This window comes from Eumetopias jubatus, unplaced genomic scaffold (assembly GCF_037043125.1).
Source record: "Eumetopias jubatus isolate StellerSeaLion01/CBP00866 unplaced genomic scaffold, mEumJub1_p1.0 scaffold_11, whole genome shotgun sequence".
Lineage (NCBI taxonomy): Eukaryota > Metazoa > Chordata > Mammalia > Carnivora > Otariidae > Eumetopias > Eumetopias jubatus.
In genome coordinates, this window is record NW_028274817.1 from 43,867,107 (window position 1) to 43,882,202 (window position 15,096).

Consider the following 15,096-nt stretch of genomic DNA (forward strand, 5'->3'; position numbering starts at 1 on the left):
CCCACTCACTTCCCTCCATCAACCCTCAGTTTGTTCTCTATTGTTAAGAGTCTCTTATAGCTTGTTTCCCTCGCTCCTTTTTTTCTTTTCCTCCTTCCCATGTACTCATCTGTTTTCTTTCTTAAATTCCACATATGAGTGAGATCATATGGTATTTGTCTTTCTCTGACTGACTTATTTCACTGAGAATAATCCACTCTAGCTCCATTCACATCATTGCAAATGCAAATTCTTTTTGATGGCTGAGTAATATTCATGTATATATATATATATGTAATATATATACACATATATAAAGTATATAATATACATACATACATATGTAATGTATATATAAAGTATATAATTCATGTATATTTTATATATATACACACATACACACACTACTTCTTCTTTATTCATTCATCAGTCAATGGACATTTGGGCTCTTCCCACAGTGGGACTATTGTTGATAATGTTGCTATGAACATTGGGGTGCACGTATCCCTTGGAATCTGTATCCTTTCAGTAAATACCTAGTAGTACAATTTCTAGATTGTAGGGTAGTTCTATTTTTAACTTTTTAAACATTTTTTATTTAAATTCAATTAGCCAACATATTATTTCAGATGCAGTGTTGAATAATTTATCAGTTGCATATAACTCTTTTTAAGATTTTATTTTTATTTATTTGGGAGAGAGCAAGAGATATCACAGTGGGAGAGGGAGAGAGAGCAGAGAGCCCGACGTGGGGCTCGATCCCAGGACCCCAAGATCATGGCCTGGGCCAAAAGCAGATGCTTAACCAACTGAGTCACCCAGGCACCCCTATTTTTAACTTTTTGAGGAATCTCTATACCGTTTTCCAGAGTGGCTGCCTACTAGTTTGCAGCCCCACCACCAGTGTAAGAGGGTTCCCCTCTCTCCGCATCCTCACCAACATCTGTTGTTTTTGTGTTGTTAATTTTAGACATTCTGGCAGGTGTGAGGTGGTACCTCATCATGGTTTTGATTTGTATTTGCCTGATGATGAGTGATGTTGAGCATCTTTTCATGTGTCTGTTAGTCATCTGGATGTCTTCTTTGGAAAAGTGTCCATTCGTGTCTTCTGCCCATTTCTTAACTGGGTTATTTGTTTTTTGGGTGTTGAGTTTGGTAAGTTCTTTATGGATTTTGGATGCTAACCCTTTATCAGATATGTTGTTTGCAAATATCTTCTCCCCTTCTGTTGGTTGCCTTTTAGTTTTGTTGATTGCTTCATTCACCGTGCAGAAGCTTTTTATCTTGATGAAGTCCCAATAGTTCATTTTTGCTTTTGTTTCCCTTGCTCTTGCTGACATGTCTAGTAAGAAGTTCCTATGGCCAAGGTCAAAGAGGTTTCTGCCTGTGTTCTCTTCTAGGATTTTGATGGTTTCTTGCCTCACATTTAGGTCTTTTATCCACTTTGAATTTATTTTTGTGTATGGTGTAAGAAAGTGGCCCAGTTTCATTCTTCTGCATGTTGCTGTCCAGTTTACCCAACACCATTTGTTGAAGAGACTGGTTTTTTTTTTTTTTTCCATTGGATATTCTTTCCTGCTTTGTTGAAGACTAGTTGACCATGTAGTTATGGGTCCATTTATAGGTTCTTTATTCTGTTCCATTGATCCACGTGTCTTTTTTGTGCCAGTACCATACTGTCTTGATGACTACAGCTTTGTAATATAGCTTGAAATCTGGAATCATGATGCCTCCAGTTTTTTTTTCTTTTTTCAGAATTGCTTTGGCTATTTGGGGTCTTTTGTGGTTCCATACAAATTTTAGGATTGTTTGTTCTAGCTCTGTGCCTTGTTCTGTTTTAATACTCGCCAGGGAATCTTCTGAGAATATGGCTTTTCATGTTGCTCATTGAAGTTTTTAGCAACAGCATCTTAGTCATTTGCCAGGCATGACTGACAAGGAGGCTCATCTTATAGAGGGGGATTGGAATTAGATTCTAAATTCCAAGAGTAGGGTGAAAATCATATATTGTGAAAATTTCCCATGGAGTTTTCTTCAAGAAGGAATTGAGGAAATGCTAAAAAAAAAAAAAAAATCTGTATCTGCACATCAGCCTACATGCAGACAATAGCTAAAATTTTAACAGAATCCTATTCAGCCTTCAAGGATAAGAGAATCCCTATCTCATCCAATGTTAACAAACTGAAAAAGAGGGAGAGTTCAACAAAACCACATGTTTTGTATATCCATTTCTGTTTAACAGATCATCCCCAAAACAGTAGCCATTTTTTCTCTCAGGATTCTGTGTGTTGACTGGGCTCAGCTGGGTATTTTTCTGCTCTATTTGGTGTCTGTCACCAGGGGCTGCAGTCATCTGGAAGCTCCACTCAGCTGGGACATCCAAGAGAGCTCACTCAACATGGATGACGAGCCATGCTGGGACGGGGGCTCAGCTGGGGCTGTTGACTGGAGCATCTTTGTTCTACCCCACATAGCCTTCCATATGTAGGGTTGCCAAATTAAATTTAACTCAGATAAATTTGAATTTCAGATAAACAATAAAAACGTTATGGTGTAAATATGCCTCATGCAATATTATTTTGTTTGTCTGAAATTCAAATTCACCTAGGCATCCTATTTTATGTATGTCTACTTACTAAATCTGACAACTCTAGGGGACAAGCCTGTGAATCTGTAATTTTAGAGACCATCTGAGAGGACTCTTCCAATGGGGAAAGTCTGGGGAACACAAATAGATTGAAAATAAAGACATAAGTTCATAATACCTGGTGTTGGTGGAATGAAAGGGCAACAGACACTCACATACACTGTTGGTGCTAAATGGGTGTATATGTTTTCTGAGGCCTATATTATTATAACTTAATAATTTGAATGGCCTTTGATAGAGGCCCTATTTCCACCAACAAGGAAGTTTCAGGTGAGGGTTTAGGAAAGGATCCCAAAGTTGATTCTGACCTGCATTCAGGTTAACGGGCCCTGCCTAAGGGAGCAATTCAAGGAGCCACGTGAGTTTCCTGCTCTGGGGAGGAAAAAGTTATTATTTATGAACCAGATGGTGGAGCTGGGCCCAGGTCCTTTCTTCAGTTAGTGGCTGGATTTAATCCTCATGACAATCCTGGTAGTGAGGTATCGCGATCCTCTCTTCATGGATGTATGTCAGTACAAAGCATGTGCTCCTGAACACAGACACAGACAGCAAAGAGGTTGCTCCCCATACCCACTGCCAGAGCCAGGGATGGAAACTGGCATCCTGGGCACCTTTAGTTGCTGGTTGCAGAGCTTTAGAAAGATATCAGGACACATACTGCTGAGGTGAGTAATCTCTGTTCTGCTTTTTTTTTTTTTTTTTTTCACCCTCCCTGCCGTAGAGAGCCAGCCTTGGTGCCTCTTTCCCTTACCTCAGGGAAGGTTTGTGCCAGAGTGGGAAGTAGAAGGTATCTGAAGCCTGTGTTTCTTCCATGCTTTGTGAAAACTTAAGTTTGTGGAAAGGATTGGGCTCCTTGTGCCTGGTAGGGAGACGAGGGTCTCTGAGGACCCAAGAATGAGAGGAAAGAAGATTTTACTTAGACAAGGGTGAGATCAGAGATCAATAGGTCCTTCCAGGCGGAACCTGAGTGCTGTTCCATATCAATGCTTAAAATGACTCCATGGATGATCCACCAAGGCTGATATCCAGCTATGAGACAAATTGTCCTGTTTGAATTAAGGAACGGATGGTACAGAACCAGCTAGGGCAATGATCAACTCGGTCCTGAGCAGTGTGGACAGATGAGTAATGATGTAGGGGCCTCCCCAACTGCATCAGGAGGATAAATTCCGTACGTGAGACTGCTTTGTCAAAGAGCATAAACATTTCACAATTTTTAATATTTACTATCTAGTTGAACTTTGAGATCTCTTCGCTAATGTGTATTCCAACCCACTACAAGATGAGAGCACCAGTGCAAATCTGTGCAAACAATGGGTTTCATGGAATTTTTAATATTTGCTAATCTGATACCTTGTTAGAATGTTAGATTACATTTTTTCTGTTTCCCTATAAATGGTACGTTTCACGTGTCCGTTTCTAAATGCTCAGTTTTATGCTTACTTTATGCTTCCAAATACATATTGAAATAATTCTTGAATTTCAAAAGAAAACCTGGTCATTAACTTTGTATTTTTTTTTCATTGACTTTGTATTTATGCTGCACCCTGTTTACACTGAAACTGTGGAGCCATGAGAAATCCATACACTGCTGGGGGAGAACACAGTTGTACAATCTCTTTACAGAGATATTTGGCAACATCTATGAGAAAAGGACGTGAGGTCTTGTCAGTTGCTGCACTCTTAAGTCTGAACTGCAGAGTCCCGGGCACATCTGCAAGTTTGTTCATGGTCGCATGCTTAAAAATATCAAAACAGTCCCAAGGTCATGTGATTAGAGAAATCTTAGCAACACTATTTTCAGAGAGAAAAATTTCAATAAAGCAATACGTACATATATTACTTATATAATTAGAACTAAAAATATATAAAGCAGTTACGTGTTTTGTTTAGGGATGTATTCACATCCCTGGATATTGGGTCTCTCTAGGGATGAGGCATTCAGAGAGTTACACAGGGGCATCTACTTTCTGTAATGTTTTTACTTCATAACTTTGGTTGTATACATATTTGTCTCTTGTAGTACTTACTATACCTTTTTAAAAGTCTGAAATATATTTGGCATGAACAAAGCTCTAACAGGCTTTATTTCTTTTTTTTAATGTTTTATTTATTTATTCATGAGAGTCAGAGAGAGAGAGAGAGAGAGAGAGAGGCAGAGGCAGAGGGAGAGGGAGAAGCAGGCTCCCCGCAGAGCAGGGAGCCCGACGCGGGACTCGACCCGAGGACTCTGGGATCATGACCTGAGCCGAAGGCAGACGCTTAACCATGTGAGCCACCCAGGCACCCGGCTTTATTTCTAATTATCAAGTAACCCATGATCCATTTAGAAATGCAGAATGTGCATTCAGATACCAATGTGAATATATTCAATCACACCATGCAGTATAAAAACTGTTATTATGGTAATGTATTTTCTGTAGTTATCATCTACATCCAAACTTAATGGCTGAAAGCTATACCCATTTATTAGCTCACAAGTCTGTAGGTCAGAAACCTAGTATAGCATGATTATGTTCTCTCCTAAGGCTTCAAAAGGCTGGAATCAAGGTGTCTACGTAGGTTGGATTGAGGTCTTTGGAGATTCTGGGGGAAATCCACTTCCAAGATCATTCTTGTTCCTCATGAGTGTTGGACTACAGTCCCAATTTCCTTGATGGCTGTCAGCTAGGGGTGCTCTCAGATCCTAGAGGCTATTCTAATTTCTTGCCACATGGACCCCTCCATCTTTGAACCAGCAATAGCGAAGTGAATTTTTCTTGTGCTGTGAATCTCTTACTTCCCCTCCTGTAAACAGCCAAAGAAAATTTCCTGCTTCTAAATGGTTTGTTTGATTAAGTCAGGCCCACCTAGATACTCTCCATTTTATCATATAACATAACATAATCACAGAAGTGATATCTCCTCATATTCACTGATTCCACCTACACTCAAAGGGGAGAGGATTACCTAAGGATGAAGATCACTGGAGATTGTCTTAGAATTTTGCCTACCACATGTAGTTTCAGAACAAAACAAAAACAAAACAACACAAAAAATCTTTCAACCTTCAGCTACTGATGCCCACATTTAAAGTGAGTTTTCTGACCCAAATCTCAGGCCACTGTTATAGAATTAAGAGCATCATTGTATTAGGGCTGAGGTCAGCATAGGGGGAGTGACTTATCCAAGGTTCTGTAGTCAGTGATGTGGCTGTTGTCTTGACTCCAGTCTTCCATCCAGCATCCATGTTATTTTGCTCTGTACTGTCTCTTCTGCCTGAGAATCAATGGGAAACTATTCCTCCAGTGTCAAACTAGATGATAAACTAAAGGGACAGGAAAGCATATGCTTTAACAGGAAATGGTGTAGTGACTTTTTTTCTCTTTCCCCAACTTCCACAGGTAACTCATTCTGTAATTCAGAACTAGCACCAAAACAAGTATGTTATATAGGGATATATTTCAGTTCTTGCTACTACCTTTCCAGGTGTTCTCTATGCTAATAATGCTCTTTGATTAGGTCAATGTCACCTCCTCTCTAGGAGGGAGGACGCAGGTAGGCCAGGACTAATACGTGTTGAAGTCCTAATACAGCCCATAGGTATTTCACATGTTTTCTCATTTGCCCCCCAGGACAGTGTTGTGAGAAAAATATCATGGCTTCCACATCACAGATAACCAGGTTCAGGCTCATAGAGTCTAAGTCACCTTTCCAGATAAATGACAGGAATGGTTGAGGGTCTATCTCTTGCCCTCCCCACAATATAACCAGCACCTTCCCATTTAGAAGACAATAGATTTATACTTCCCCAATATTGTGCCCTCATTAGTATGTACTCAACAACCCCCTCTTGTTGAGTAAGGTGATGGTGATTAAATTCTGCCCCTTGGGCTAAGAAGTCTGGCTATGGGGTCACATGGATTGGCTGGTCCCCAAAGTCCCTCCCAGGCCCACTGATCCCACTCCATTGACATCAAGCTTGGCCATGTGACTGGATGTGGCCATTGAAATGTAAGAGGAAATTGAATATTCCCTTCCAAGCAGAACCACTGAGGGGTATTTGTCTTTCTCTGACTGATTTATTTCGCTTAGCACGATACCCTCTAGTTCCATCCATGTCATTGCAAATGGCAAGATTTCATTCATTTTGATGGCTGAGTGATATTCAATTGTGTATATATATATATGTATATATATATATACCACATCTTCTTTATATGTGGAATTTAAGAAACAAAACAGATGAACATAGAGTAAGGGAAGGAAAAATAAAATAAGATGAAAATAGGGAGGCAAACCATAAGAGACACTAAACTCTAGGAAGCAAACTGAGGTTGCTGGAGGTGGGTGGGGGAAAGGGATAATTGTGTGATGGGCATTAAGGAAAGCACTTGATGTAATGAGCACTGGGTGTTATATGCAGCTGATGAATAACTAAATTCTACCCCTGAATCTAATAATACAGTATATGTTAACTAAATTGAATTTAAATAAAGAATTTTTTTAAAGATTTTATTTATTTATTTCACAGAGAGATACAGCGAGAGAGGGAACATAAGCAGGAGGAGTGGGAGAGGGAGAAGCAGGCTTCCCGCCGAGCAGGGAGCCTGATGCGGGGCTCGATCCTACGACTCTGGGAGCATGACCTGAGCCGAAGGCAGACGCTTATCGACTGAGCCACCCAGGCGCCCCTAAATAAAGAATTTTTTAAAAGAACCACTGCCAAGACTTTTTTTCCCTCTAACTTAGAAATGTCACAGTTTACAACACAGTTTAATTCACCTAATTTTCCAGTAACGCTAGACTATGAGAATTTATATGATAATAGGAAAGCTTGGGAAGAGGGAAGTTAAATGGCTTATACCCAAATTTGACCTTCTGGAAGACCAATTCAAATCTCATGCTCTAAAACTGAGTCAGTACCCAGGAGAAGGTACACATCTTACCCAACATGATGCAGAAAACAGTCAGGGACCAACAGTTCCTTCTTTTTGCTCCATTGTGTTCTCCAGAAGACCCATCATCATGCTTTGTGCTTCTCTGGGAATTTGTCTTTACTGGGTGACAAGATGAACCCAGATACCCAATTAGTGTGCACTCCTGATGTTAACTCTCTAAGAGGCCAAAAGAGGTTAGTAAATGTACATTGATTTAATGATAATGAGAAAACTTGGGGCACCTGGATGGCTCAGTCAGTTAAATGTCTGCCTTTGGCTCAGGCCATGATCCCAGGGTCCCGGGATGGAGCACCTTGTAGGGCTCCCCGCTGGGCAGGTAGTCTGCTTCTCCCTCTCCCTCTGTCCCTCCCCCTGCCTGTGCTCTCTCTCTCCCTCACTCTCTCTCTCTCTCTCTCAAATAAATAAATAAAATCTTTAAAAAAAAAAGAAAATGAGAAAACAAGTTTTTCCCCATCCCACCTCCATAAAACAACTCTACAACGCAGAAGTGGCATTGACTCTTACACACATTGTGGGTCTCTGTGAGTTTATTTTCCTTCCTGTCATCACGTTTTCAGAAGCCATTTAGGACACATTTATGTGTCCTAACTGTTTAGGACAATGTAGTTTGGGTTAAAGTCATCTCAGAAGCAGAAGCTAGGAAGTGGGGTGGAAAGAAAACTAACACTTCAAGGGCCTGTTACTGGTCAGACATCATATTAGGAACTTTGCATACTGTTTCTCTAACTACTGACAACTGTTCTGCAAGTTAGGTATCAGTATTCCTTGTTAGAGCTCATTCCTCCCCCAGGACATGCTCTACTAATGGTCATAGAGGTTAAATACATTTTCCAAGGTCACATGCCTGGTAAGAGGCAGCATGGTTATTCTAATCCACGGTTGTTGGACTGGAAAGTTCAGCTCCACCCTGAATCTATGTATATGGGATGTGTAGTAATATTTACTTTACTCTAGAACAGGTTTTCTCAAACTCAGCACTATTGACATTGTGGGTCAGAGAGCTTTTTGTTGTGAGAATTGTTCTATGCATTGTGTGGAATGTTTAGCCTCCACCCACAAGATTTCAGTAGCTCTCCCAGTTGTATTGTGAATCTCTGCAGAGACTACAAAAAATGTCTCCTAACATTTCTACATGTCTCCTGATGTGGGAAACAAAGTCACCACCATTTAAGAACCACTGCTCTAGATATACATTTCTGGCAGGTAGTCGAATATATGGGTCTGTAGTCTAGGAGAATGTTCTGAGATGAAGATATGGTTTGTGGGCTTGTGTGGCACCTGGCACGTAATAGATGTCCCATAAATATTTGTTAAATAAATGCAAATGGCTTATAAAATTTAGACTCATGAGGTCTTTTTCCATCTGTATATCAGTTCAACAAACTGAAGTAGGATCATTCTTATAAACTTCATCAAAATCTGCATTTTCGGGGCACCTGGGTGGCTCAGTCGTTAAGCGTCTGCCTTTGGTTGAGGTCATGATCCCAGGGTCTGGGGATCGAGCCCCGCATTGGGCTGCCTGCTCAGCAGGAAGCCTGCTTCTCCCTCTCCCACTCCCCTTGCTTGTATTTCTGCTCTCACTCTCTCTCTCTCTCTCTCTCTCTCTCTCTCTGTCTCTCTCTCTGTCAAATAAATTAAAAAAATCTTTAAAAAAATAAAAGTAAATAAATTAATAAAAATTTAATTTTAAAAATCTACACTTTCAACCCAAATTTTATTGCTTAGGTTTTGCTTCCCTTTTTAAAAAGAATGCATTTGAAGTGGTAGAACATGTAGGCACTGATTACACTACCACCAGGTATAGCCAGAGCCAAAAGTAGTTTCAAGATGGCTAAATAAAGAGTGAAGGTCCATTGTAGTCTACATTTCTGTGCCAGATACCTTGCTAAGTACTTCAATGACGTTGACATATTTGATCTTCACAACAGCCTTTTAAGGTTTTTATCATCATTTATGGATCAGAAATTCAAGGTACAGAGAGGTTAAGAAACTTGTCAAGTGTTACAAGACTAGTGGGTAGCAGAGGCAGGACCCTAGCCAGGACTTTGTGGTATCAAAGCCCACTGGTACTAACCATGAAGGTATCCTATCATGTAACAAAAATATCTCTAGAGCCCACCTAAGACCTGGAAATCATGAATTTTTATTTAACTGAATTGAACTTAATATGGTGATGGAATGAAGAATTCCAGTGAGCCTGTAGCATGACTCTTAGAATAATTCTTTGGACTTACATGGAAAAGTAGTTCCCTTCTATAAACTCGAAGTGTTTTTCTGGATGGGAATGGCTTTATTCTGTGGCCCCAACCTAGCTGGCTGGAAGAAAAGTCTGATCCTTTTGACAGGTAAGGCCGCATAGAGTGAGGTCACTAATGCAACGTCATCCCAGAGTAATGAAGTGCAGTCTGCCACCAGGACCCAAGAAGATCTGGCTGCCTCTCTCAGGCAGAAGAGACAGTACAGAGCAAAATAACATGGATGCTGGATGGAAGACTGGAGTCAAGACAACAGACACATCACTGACTATTTGGGTCCTGTCCAAAATACACAGAAATAGCTTTTGATCCTATGCAATTCTTCATCTTTCAGGGGTTCAATGGACAAGGGCTCCTCTGAAGTTATTTGCAAGAAGTAAGGGAACATGACAGCACATGGAACAAGAGAAAACCAGGTGATGATTTTCTTCCTTTTTCCCAATTCCTCCAGGGGAGGAGAGTAGAAAATTGTAGGTTTTCCAGGGCTTTCTCTTTGCTCCCTTTCCTACCCTTTGCCCCCATTCTTTGTGATAATAGAGGGATGTAAACAGAAGTCAGGAATGTGGGGTGCCCTGAGAGGGGCACAGAGAGATGGGAGGTGCCTGACCACCAGAACGGCAAATCAGGAAACACGAGTACTGGATCCCATGCTCTAGATGTTGGTTTATTCACCAAGCTCTCAGTCTCCATCTGTTTCCTTTTGCAGTGCCATCACTCTACCACATAGCAATGAAGCGCACACATGACAAAAGTATCTATTTCCAAGGCAGGCTAACAGGGTGAGGTGACTGATCCATGAGACATGAACATCACAGAGTTATTATTTTGTGTCTGGCATTGGGACCTACGGAGATCTCCTGTCTCTCTTTCTCCAGTATGCTGTCTAGCAGACACAGTATTAGGCTCTGATCTTGCCCATCAGGAGCTCAAAAGAAACACTCTTATGTAAAACAAGAGGGTGAGATAAGGGACTAAGAAAACACAGGGATGGGGTGGGTCGTGAGTTCAGTCCCTTACCCTAAATTCCATGTGTGGGGTACAGAACTCAATTGAATGAAAATGTAATTGTCTTATTCCCTTCCCCCAACCCATCAGGGCACTCATTCCACCACATAGAAATGACACTGACTCACAGCTAAAATAGAAACATACATGTATTTTTCTTCTCTTCTCCACATATTCCAGATCATGCTGCCCCTTAAATATATTCACACCTGTAGGTCAGAGTCTCCAGCCTCCTCCACTGTCAGTAGGGTAAAGCTCTGCCAGATTCCTGACTCTCAGCAGATCCACCCTCAGAAATTATGAGTCCCCTTTCCTTTTTCCTTTCCAATGTACCACTCAGCTTCTGTCTTCCCAGGCCCACTGAGGCTGGAAGGAAAAGAGGCCAACGCCCCAAGTCAGGAAGTGACTGCACCGTCCCCACTGGACCGTAGGAAGGCACTAGATGTTTCCTGGTGAGCATTTTTTCTGCGCTCGGTGGATCAATCCAGAAGAGCAGGGAGGTGGCAGAATCCACCTGTGGGAGAAGGCTGTTTCTGGGCAAGAACTGGAAATCACAGGTTCTGTTCAGTCCAGCAGTTTTAGATATGGAAAGAGTTAGTCATAGAGTAAGGTGGTTCGTGGGGCAGATTGTTTTTCTAAAAGAATTAATTTAAGGGCTTTGAGATCCTAAAAGAATTAAATCCTCCTGGCAAAGTGAGGGGAGTTATCTTTATTGAGGGCTGGGCAAAGGGCTTCTGAGAAATTACCCCTGCTCCCTGTGAACAGTCGGGGAAGCGGATTGGAAAGAGGACCCTTGGATGAAGTCTCTCCTCAAGGGCCCTGAGGCAAGAGGAACCTATGTTCAGCATAATCCGCCCAAAGCAAGAGTAAGGATTTGTGGTAAAGCCCAGAAGGAGATAACCCCATGTGGTAAAGCAGTGGTTGGACACTTTTGATGAAAGCTACAGCGCTTCTCTTCCCTCCTGATGTGCTGGCAGAAAAGAATCACAACTCACTCTTCAGTACAAAATGAGGAACACTAAATTCATCTGCCAGTGATCGAAGTTCTAGGAAAATTAACAGTAGCTCCTCCACCCGAGGCTGAACTGAAAGCCCAGAGGCTGAGGAGCAGGTCTGTATGCTAGGGTAATAAGGGAGGTTTCAGGGTGAACACCATTGGCAGGTAATAATGAAGCTGCCCCGTTGCCAGGCCAACAGACATTGAACTCCTCTGGTCAGACTCCCTTTAAACCTCTGGCCCAAATCACCCATCACTGTGAATTCAGACTGAGTGAAGAGGAGACAACAACCTTGAAGGGCTCGTGGCTGTGGAAAGGCTCCTCTTCCAACACAAAATGATGAACTCCCTGATGTTGGCAAAGTGAAGAGAGCATCCTCTTTGAGTGAAATACCCATCCATCACAGTGGGTGGTTGGTCAGATATGATTCCCTATCACTGTTTGATATTGCAGCTAATTCTTTCTCTTCTGCTCCTCATCACCTTAGCGTCACGCATGGCCTTCCACGTTTGGAAACAATTTTGGGCAACTTAACTCCAGGAGATGCAGCCTCTTTAAGATGAAAGACTCTCAAACTCAATTGTCATCTGCAGCCCTCAGAAGAAAAGAACAAAGAACACGCTGAAAGGGGAGACGGTCATGTAGTTCACTAACATCACCTTTTGGTACCGAACAGCTGGCTTTGGCTTTTGTTCACAAAACCATGGACCATTTGACGTAACAGCAGAGAACATAAAGAAACAGCAAGTTTATGTGTCTGCCTCTGCGTATTTTTGTCATTATCTACCTAAAAGTTTCTCAGTTTGTTTATGTGTTGTAAGTAACTTTTTCCGTAAATACTCTTTACTGTATGACGGGGAATGTGGTAAGTGCTCTTCTTGCATCATCTAATCCTCACCACAAGCCTATGAGGTAGGTACCATTTTTATGCCTGCTTTACCCAAGAGGAAATGGAGGCTGGGGGGTTTGTCCAGAGCACCAGCTAATTTTAAGTGGCAAGGACGGGACTCATACCAAGACCATATGACCTCCAGAAATACACTCCCAACCTCTAGGATATTCTCTGGTGGACAGAGAATGTGACAGTCTTCTGTAGTCCTAGCCATATGACTTGGAGACATGGGATAATTTCTCCTGGCTACCCCAACTTTCCCTTAGCTTAACATGAACTCCTTTGGGGCTGTAGCCTGGTGCACACTCAACACAATCAAGCCTCTTAGCATTTCATAAGTAACCTCATGACATTTGTATAGAGCAGAGGAATCCTTTACACATCAGCAAATAATGTTTTATATTTTATTTGTTTTATTTTATTTTTTAAGATGTTCTTTGGAACACATTCCTTTGCAAATTCTTGTGGGAGTTATTGCAACGACGTGGATGGAACTAGAGGGCACAATGCTAAGCGAAATAAGTCAATCAGAGAAAGACAATTATCATATGATCTCACTGATATGCGGAATTTAAGAAGCAAGGCAAAGGATCATAGGGGAAGGGAGGGAGAAATGAAACAAGATAAAACCAGAGAGGGAGACAAACTGTAAGAGACTCTTAATCTCAGGAAACAAACTGAGGGTTGCTGGAGTGGTGGGGGGTGGGAGGGATGAGGTGGCTGGGTGATGGACATTGGGGAGGGTATGTGTTGTGGTGAGCACTGTGTGTTGTGTAAGACTGATGAGTTACAGACCTGTACCCCTGAAACAAATAATACATTATAAGTCAATAAAAAAAATAAAAATAAAATGATAAATGGATAACAACAACAAAAGATAACAAAATGTAAGTTCTTTCAGGTTTCCTCCATAAGCAATCATGTCACCTGCAAATAGGGACAGTTTTCTTTCTTTTATATGTAAATATATATGATATATATATTTTTCAGAGAAGTAGAGGGGGGGGGAAGGAGGGACAGAGGTCAGGGGAGAGATAAAATCTTAAGCAGGCTCCATGCTGGGCATGGAGCCCGACATGGGGCTCACCATTCCACAACCCCGAGATATTGACCTGAGTCAAAACCAGACACCCAACCAACTGAGCCACCCAGGCGCCCCGGGACAGCTTGCTTTCTTCTTCCATTTCTTCTTTACCAATTTGCATGCCTTTCGTTTCATTTTCTTGCCTTCCTGCAATGGCTAGAACTTCCAGCGCTAGGTTGAATAAGAGTGAAGAAAGCAAACACTCTTGTCTTGCTGCCTATTTTAGGAAGACAACATTAGGTCTTTTACCATTAAGTGCAGTCTCATCTGTATGCAATTTGTCAGTATTCTGGATAAAGGGGAGGAAGTTTTCTCTATTCCTAACTGAGAATTTTTATCATGAAATGGTTTGAATTTTGTCAAATGCTTTTCTGTGTCAATTGAAATAATAATATATTTTTACTTTGTGGATTACATTGGTTGATTTTTGAGTGTTGAATCAGCCTTGCATCTCAGGAATAAACCCTACTTGGTCCTAGTGTGTACGCATCTAGACCCCACATATTTTTGTATACTATGTTTTCAGTTTATTACTCTGCTCAAAATATTTTATAATTCTTTTTGTGAGGTCTTCATTGATCCATGGATTATTTATAGTCATGTTGTTTAAATTTCAAATATAAGACAATTTTCTGATATTTTTCTGTTATTTATTGTTAAATTAATTCCGTTGCCAACGGTGACCGCACACTAAGATTTTAATCCTCTTATATTTTTTGAAACTTGTTTATTTAAAAAATATGTTTGAATGTTATTTAATGTTCCATATTCCAACTGTAAATAATATGTTTTCTGCTGTTGTTGGCTGAATACTTCTACAAATTTCAATTAGGTCAAGTTGATAATGTTGTTCAGGTTTTTTTTTTTAATTGATAGATTTTTATTTTAGAGCAGTTTTAGATTTACAGAAACAGTAAATTGAAAGTACAGAGAGTACCCATATATACCCTACCCACCCCCAAGATTCCCCTATTATTAACATCTTGCATTAGCATGGTACGTTTGTTACAATTGATGAACCAATACTAATACATTATTATTAACTAAAATCCATAGTTTATATTAGGGTTCACTCTTTGTATTGTACATTATAGGAGTTTTAACAAATGTATAATGGCATGTATCCACCATTACGGATACAGAGTAGTTTCACTGTCCTAAAAATCCCCTGTGCTCCACCTTTTCAACTTTGCTCTTTCCCCTGAATCCCTGGCAACCACTGATGTCTTTACTGTCTCCATAATTTTGCCTTTTCCAGAATGTCATACAGTTGGAATCATATACTGTGGACCCTTT